The following is a 7,896-nucleotide window of genomic DNA, read 5'->3' on the forward strand; positions in this document are numbered from 1 at the left end:
CTGTTGATATATTTCAGCACTGGCTGATATTTGAAGAAATATGTATAACAAAGCTGTGTGGTGTGGTTGACACACTGGAGGGAAAGGATGCCATCCAGAGGGACCTGGATAGGCTGGAGAGGTGGGCCCAGGCCAACCTCATGAAGTTTAACAAGGCCAGGTATAAGGTCCTGCACCTGGACTGGTGCAATCTCAAGAACAGATAGAGTCTGGGTAATGAGTGGATTGAGAACAGCTCTGGGGAGAAGGACTTGGGTGTGTTGGTGGATGATAAGATCAACATGAGCCAACAGTGCGTGTTTGCAGCCCAAAAAGCCAGCCAGATTCTGGGCTGCATCAAAAGAAGTGTGGTCAGTAGGTTGAGAGAGGTGATTCTGCCCCTCTACTCTGCCCTCATGAGACTCCACCTGGAATACTGTGTCCAGCTCTGATGGCCCCAACACAAGAAGGATATAGAACTGTTAGAACGAGTCCAGAGGAGGGCTACCAAGATGATTAGAGGGCTGGAACATCTCTACTGTGAGGACAGGCTAAGAGAGTTGGGCTTGTTCAGCCTGGAAAAGGGAAGGCTCTGGGTAGACCTCATAGTGGCCTTCCAGTACCTGAAGGGGAGGGACTTTTTACTAGGGACTTTTTACAAGGTGGAAGCCGAGGGAGGGGAGGTTTAGATTAAATATAAGGAAGAAGTTTTTTACCATGAGGGTGGTGAGGCACTGTAACAGGTTGCCCAAGGAGGTTGTGGATACTCCATCCCTGGAAGTGTTCAGAGTCAGGTTGGACAGGGCTTTGAGCAACCTGATCTAGTGGAGGGTGTCCCTGCCATAGCAGGGGTGTTGGAACTAGATGATCTTTGAGGTCCTTTCCAACCCAAACCATTCTATCATTCTATGATTCTATGATAAACTCATATTTGTTGCTCATGGCCTTTGGGTACAAGTAAAAGCATTTTGTTGAAAAAGTTCCTGTCAAAATCTCTCTAAAATTTCTCTGAACAAAAAAGAAATATCACCTGTTATAATGCTCTGAAGCTAGAATAGGAAGGAAGCCCTTCCTTTAGCTGAAGGGAAAGGGAAAAGAACTTCCTCATAAAAAATTTAAAGGAAGGAGCAAATAAAGACAGCAGTTGGAATGCTGAAAACACCTAAGAGAGTACTTTGTCTGAACATGCTGCAAAATGAAGTATATAAGTTTAATTTCTAAAACAAACTCCATTCTTCAAGAAAATTGGAAGTGTGTTTTGGACACAAACAACTGGTATTTTTCAATGCTGCTATGTGTCACAGAGCATTACTTTTTATTATGACTCCTTTGGTAGCTGTTCATGTGAGCGCATGCACTTCTTCAGTGACCAAAAAATCCTGTCTGTTTGCATATGTGAGAACTAAAGCCTGACTTAGACGCTACAGTACTTGTCATGTATAGTGAGAACAGAGGTTAGCTGTGGTTTCAATAGTGTTAAGTCCATTATTAACACAATGACCCATAAGAAAAGTAGGGAGCCCCTACTACTTAGTTACTTAATAGGATCTCTTGTTAATCCACTGTGCCTTTACACATGCAGCTCTTTTACCATAAACACATCAGGCAGATGGGGAATTGTAGTCTATTTTTTTCTCATTAATATTCCCATAGATTATGTGATGGATCTGATCTCCTCAAGGTCTTAAGTCATGAAAATGTACAAACCATCAAAATAAATGATTACATTACTAAATGGAAAGTATAGATGCCATGAGATAGCAACAAAGAACCGTGGCAAAGATTATTAAATTATTTTATTGAAACACTGAGATCTAGGTGCCCTATAGCTCCACAACATTATGACAGTTGGGGAGATGGGGATCTTTTGTCCACGTTCCCAACATGAGAAAATGTTTCAATGGTAGCACTGAACTTTTCGAGGTATGGAGGCTAAAATACATGCTTTCCTCTTATGCCCCCTGCACTCTGGGTGACTTATGCAGCTCTTACCTAAACCCCAGATACTTGGGACCTTGGGATGCTTGTCCTAGTTGCTTATCTTTATGGTTTCAGCAGTATATAGATAGTAGCTCTCAGCTGCAGTTTGTTGCCCCAGCTGGTGGTTAAAAGCAATGCCTAAATAGCAGTCTCAGGCCTTTTCTCTTAGGTAAAGATTTTGTTGCATTTTTGTTTGTTGGGATAAAGTTTCAGAGACACAAACATTTTCCTGGGAGAGCTGAGAAGGAGAAACTGATGCTGGGGAAGAGTTTTTATGAGTAAGTGCCTGGGTTTTTCAGTACTGTGGATGATCACTTGAAGAAGCTATGCACAGAAATATCTAAAGAAGTTCAACTCCCACTTGGAGCCATAGACAAACACTTACCAGTTAGAGCTGGAGAGGAATCTGCCACAAAAGAAAAAAAAAAAGAAAACTAAATGCAAATGCTGTCAGTTGACGCCATAGTGCTGACTAAGCTTCTTTACACAAGGCACTGTAGCATTAAGTGACTCATGCTATGGATGAAGGAAATGGGTGAATAGTGACAGAATGTGAGCTCCCAGGTAATCAGTCACAGTTTGGATGTAGCTGATAAATTTGCATTTGGTTAATCTGAAAATATAAAACCTGATTTTGCCTATTTTTCAATTTTATATCCTTCTACCATGAGGCTTAGAGAAATCAAAAGTGTGTCTTTGTTTCCTGATTATCTTAATTGCATCAGATTCCATTTAATGTCTCAGCTAAGACATAATCTGCCTGAGAAGTACTTTATATAGGATGAACGTTGCACATAGTTTGACTACAGGTATGATCATATTCCATGAGAATGACACATAACTTCAGACTCCACCTAACCAAGCCATAACAAAGCAACTGTCCTCTTGCAAAATGCAAAATAACAAAGTTTTCTGAAAAAGTCTCAATTTCATGTGTCCTATTTTGTTCAGCCAGGCAGAATACTCCTTCCCAGACTGAAGAAATATAGAGTAAATAGCAGTTATTGTACTTTCATTCTGGAAAGGTTCATCTGGTTTAACCTCTTCTATATAGATATATGTACTTGCCCCCAATATTCCAGACAAAGCTTAATGGAATAATGATGCCACCTTGGCTATTAATAGAATGAGTTCAGCTGAATAGTCAAGCTTAACCTAATTGTTTTGACAAGGTCTTCAAGTTTACTCCTGTTCAAACAAGAACAGAAAGCTTCTCACCGGTGTTTATTAAGTATGAAACCATATTTTTCTGCAATGGCAGTGAAGATAAATAAATTGTTCAGATGTGCCAAACAAACATTTCAAAGCATACTTTGCACAATAAATGATCCCTTTCTGGTTTGTTTCCTCACATGTAGTGGAAATACCCAATCCATGTAATAATAGGAGGTGATCCAGCATCAAATTCCTTTGTTGGGGGGAAAGCAAGAAATAGTACTTTATGCATTCATTAGGTAAAAGAATAGGTATTATTCCCTATTAAAAATTTAATGGAAGGATCTGCATTGCTATCAGGAAAGTTGCAACTCTGTATAGTAAATCTTAATTAAATGTTGCTTGATTTTGATGAAAAAGCCTAAATTCTAAATGTTAGTCCAGGTCAGATACACACAAGGCATTTAAGAATTCAACCCCCTTTTATCTACTGGATTAAATGTGCTGATCAGATACTTCGTTTTCCACATGGTTTCCTAAAACACTTTCCCAGCTATATCCTCCTCCCTCAGACAGTGACAGCTAAGGAGACAATTAAGCCCTTAATGGAGGAATGTCACTGAGGCAGGAGAGGACAGGAGACCTTTTATTTGGTAATGCAGAACAGTGGCCAGCAGAACACAGTTTCCCCTGGAGCTACAGCTAATAAACTCAAACTGCAGATGAGTTCCTGTGCAGCTTCTACAGCTGTGTCTCCTCTCACTTGGGCTCATCGCCCAATTAGGGAAAGTTTTTTGTGGCCATTATCACCGCATGACACATCACTCCATGCTTCCCCATAGGTGTTTTAGGTTGCACCTATGCACATATCCTAGGTGCGAGTCCCCTGGTTGCGTATGCTGTGTAGGTTCTGCAGGCATGCCAGGGTTGGGTGGACAGGGTAGATGGCTGGCTGATGCACACCAGGGTCTAATGTCAGTCTGGAAACAGAGCACAGCCTGGACCCAGAAACTAGAAGTGAAGACATGTCTGATAACTTACATACTGACTGAGCACCCTTGTCTGTAATGAAAACATTACTTATCAATCTGAAAAGACACATAGCTCCATAATGATACAGTTCTCTTTCAACCACAGCTCTGAACTGTCAGACTGAAGCTTATCTATCCTGACTTGTAATAACAACCAGCTTAGTGGGGTGGCACTGAGGAGCATGGGGGACTAGCTTTCAGGTCTGGTGGGATGGGGAGGATGGCAGATGAGGAGCTGTCTCTGCAGCCAACCACAGGCGACTCAGCTCCTGGGAGAAGCTTGCTGGAGGCAGTTTCTAACATCTGGTTTGAGAAACAGCTGTGATTTGCTGATCGACATAATTGAGATGCCTCCCTGGAATTAAGTGTGTCCAGAGTAAACTCAGCAATCAGACAACCAGGACGGATGTAGTACTGAGATACATGGAAGTCAGGTCTCCCATCTCTTTGCCTGTGTGATAAACACCTTTCTTGGGTACCTTGCTTCTTCACAGGATATTTATAATGGGCAGTGTCTGTGCTAGAGCCTCTTGGGATCGCCGAGTGGAAGTTAGTAGCTCATGACTAATCCTGTGTCTCTGCTTACGGTATTTGAGCTAACATACATGCATATGTCTCCCTGTCAGGTTAGAGTTCTTGCCCTGGAAGTGTTTCCAGTCCTTTGTCCAGTCAAATTTCCCTTTGGACTCCGGTACAACAGTGCCAGGGTATTTCCCCTTATATTTAGGCTCATATTTTGCTACTTTGTTGTCTTTGTGCTACCCAACACCACCCTGTTCTCTCCTCACCTGCCAGCCCCTATGGCGATGATCCAAGCATTTCTCTCCACATTCCTGTATCAAAAGCTAAGTTTTTCCTGTTAAGCCTTTTCTTGAAAAAGTCTGTTCCCCCTGGCCTCTAATCAATATCTATTTTTGAAGCAACTCTGTGGGAAAGCTTTCTGTATGTATTCCTGATAAATGTCTCTCCCATCCCAAATGTTGCTTTGAGTAGTGAGGGGGAAAGGAGAGACAGGAGGCAGGGATCAGGAAAAAGGCAAGAAACAATAATAGAAAAATTTTACATTCCCTCAAATGCATGAAACTGTGCCTAGCATTTCATAATTAAAAGTGGGATTCAGCTGCCTTTCCCCAGTGTGTTTTGAAATGACAGGCTTTTTGCAGTTTGGAAAAAGCCAAGACATTTCTAAAATATATCATACAGCAAACGCAGCCTTCACTGGAGATTTTTACCAAGATAATTTCCTGTGGCAGCTAATTTCTTATTAAAAAGCAAACACATCACTTCTAATTGTCTTGAGTGCATGCCTCTGACATAGATGAAAACTGGTTTTCAACTGTATGTGTCAAAGTTATAATTTTTCAGGAAAATGCCACAATTACAAAAAATTGAAAACAAATGCAAACAAAGCACAACTCACAAACAAGCAGGGGAAAAAAAAATCCCTGTCTTACGAAAACAGGTTATTATCTTAGCCACATGTAAATTTTCCAGGTCAATCCTCTTTCTCAAACACACTCAGCCCTGCTATCTGACCAACTACTGCATTTTATACTCTCATGTACATACTTAGTACTTCATGTTTTCTACTGCTTGCTCCCTCAATCACACCCAATGGCCATCAATGGTGTCTCCTCTGCTTGCTAGTGCATGAGGCTGAGCCAAACCTTGGGCTCTCACTTGTGCATTACACAGGGCCCCAACCCTTCAAGCGATTTGAGATGATGCACCTTCAACTTCTGCTAGGGCCAGGGCAGGCAGCTCCAGAAGACAATCTTGGGTAGATCAGTACTTATTAACTCTGGGGTCAGACTTGCGCTTAAGCCTGAATATTGGATCGTCCACACTGCCTACATGAATCTTCAAGCTCCAGCTGATGTCCCAAGCAAGCTAGGAGGCTGACAACTAGAAAAGCCCAGAAACAAGGGAGGAACTGGCCCTTTCCTTCAGATAGTGTAGAAGCCAGCACTTTGAGGCATAGTTCAGTAAATTAAAGTCCAAATTTTGGTGTGGCAGAATAGATGGCCAGGAGACTTAGACACTGGGAAAGAAATTCAGGGTGGCTAGCACATATGAAAATCAGGGCCTTTGTTATCATTCTTGGCTAACAGCTACCTCTTAATTTAGTACACCCAGATTGAGAAAACTGACCCTAATCCTTATATGCTTAAAACTTTTGGTCTCGTCTGGGAATTTTGAATTGCCAAGTACAGCAAACTTAGATCTCGAGTTACCTTTGCCTCATAAAGTCCTGAGCTTTTATATTCCAAGGATGGAAAGTGCAGAAGATAAATCCACTCACAAAGACACATGACCATCATATGCAAATCTCCCTTCTTGTGACTATGCATAAAGACAATAATGTTGAGAAGTTGTCAAGATGTTTGTGTTACTGCAACTTGTAAAAAGTTAAATACTCCTCATTCCTCAGTTAACATTTCTAAATACCTTATTATTTAAATGGCAGACACATAAACGCTATATAAACACCTCTCATGACAGTGATGACTTTATATGCAAATATGCATCTATTTCTCACTGATTCTCTATCACTGCATAAACAAGAACAGAAAAATCACAGCTTAGTATTTAGCAAAGAGCCTAACATTTAAACTGGGATCATCTTTCTGCCGTGAAAGACATAGGCATCTTAAAGTGTGATATTTTGGGGAAAAGTGCACAGCTAATTGCTCCCAGCACTCTGTTATGCCTTGAGTTTAAAGCTGAGAGCTGTCATATCGAAACATGCAGGAGCCCTGGCTTAAAACTGCAGAAAAATATCACTGCTATGAACTACATCCTTAAGGTTATACATGTTATGTTATGTTCTGGGTTATACCAGCTGTGCTTCTTTTCACCCAGAACATGAGTCTTTTCTAATTTAAAACCCAGCCAATACTCAAATTATGTGGGCTGGTCTCAGTTTTGTTTTGGGAAATGGACAAATGGTGGTGAAACAGCTTTTCTCCAGTGGCTGAATCTTGCAGGGCCTTACAGCCTGTACTAAACTTTTCTCCTATAAGTAACATCAAAAGCTTTTAACTTCAACAGACCTTTCATAAAGAAAGCTGAGAAGAGTATCTCCTGAAGGTATCTTTAGCTAATTGAGTGTTCACACATTTAATTTCTGTGAAGATGCTATTACTAGTCCTTTCTGAATAGCTCTACTTGCAGTCATGTAGGTATATGTATTTACTGCAAGCTGAGCTGCATTCTTTTTGGACTCCTTTTGGCTCGGACAGAGGCTGTAGATTGAGTTAAAGTCTTGTTCATGTAGAGTGAAGTCAATAGGAGTATTTCCAGGGACTCAGATGGGCTTTGATGGGCTCTAGCCCATAAGAGTTTATAGTGTTTGTAGCCAGAAGAAACTGAATGAAATCATCTGGTTTGATCTCTAGTTAATCAAAGCATATGCAAGTTTTATCCAGATACGTCAGAACTGAAATAGCATTTTTTCCTTGGGAGATTAGAAAGCGTGTGCCATGGAGAGAAGTGGAGGTCCCTTCCTCACAGTGCGACACCCCAGCTACTGGGACCTGCTCAGGTGAGATGTTCCTGAATGACTCCAGCTCCACTGACAGTCACCGCGACACAGCCAATTGCATAGCATGGTACCCACTTGTTTCCCAGATCCTGAGGGAAGTTGAGGATTGTTGGACTGCTAAAGAAAATTTAATCAATGCTGTTTCCCATCAAACTCAGGAACAAAGGTGGTAAGCAGAAGAAGTCAAGCTGACATACTTTAGGGCCA

Source organism: Athene noctua, chromosome 2, assembly GCF_965140245.1.
Source record: "Athene noctua chromosome 2, bAthNoc1.hap1.1, whole genome shotgun sequence".
NCBI lineage: Eukaryota > Metazoa > Chordata > Aves > Strigiformes > Strigidae > Athene > Athene noctua.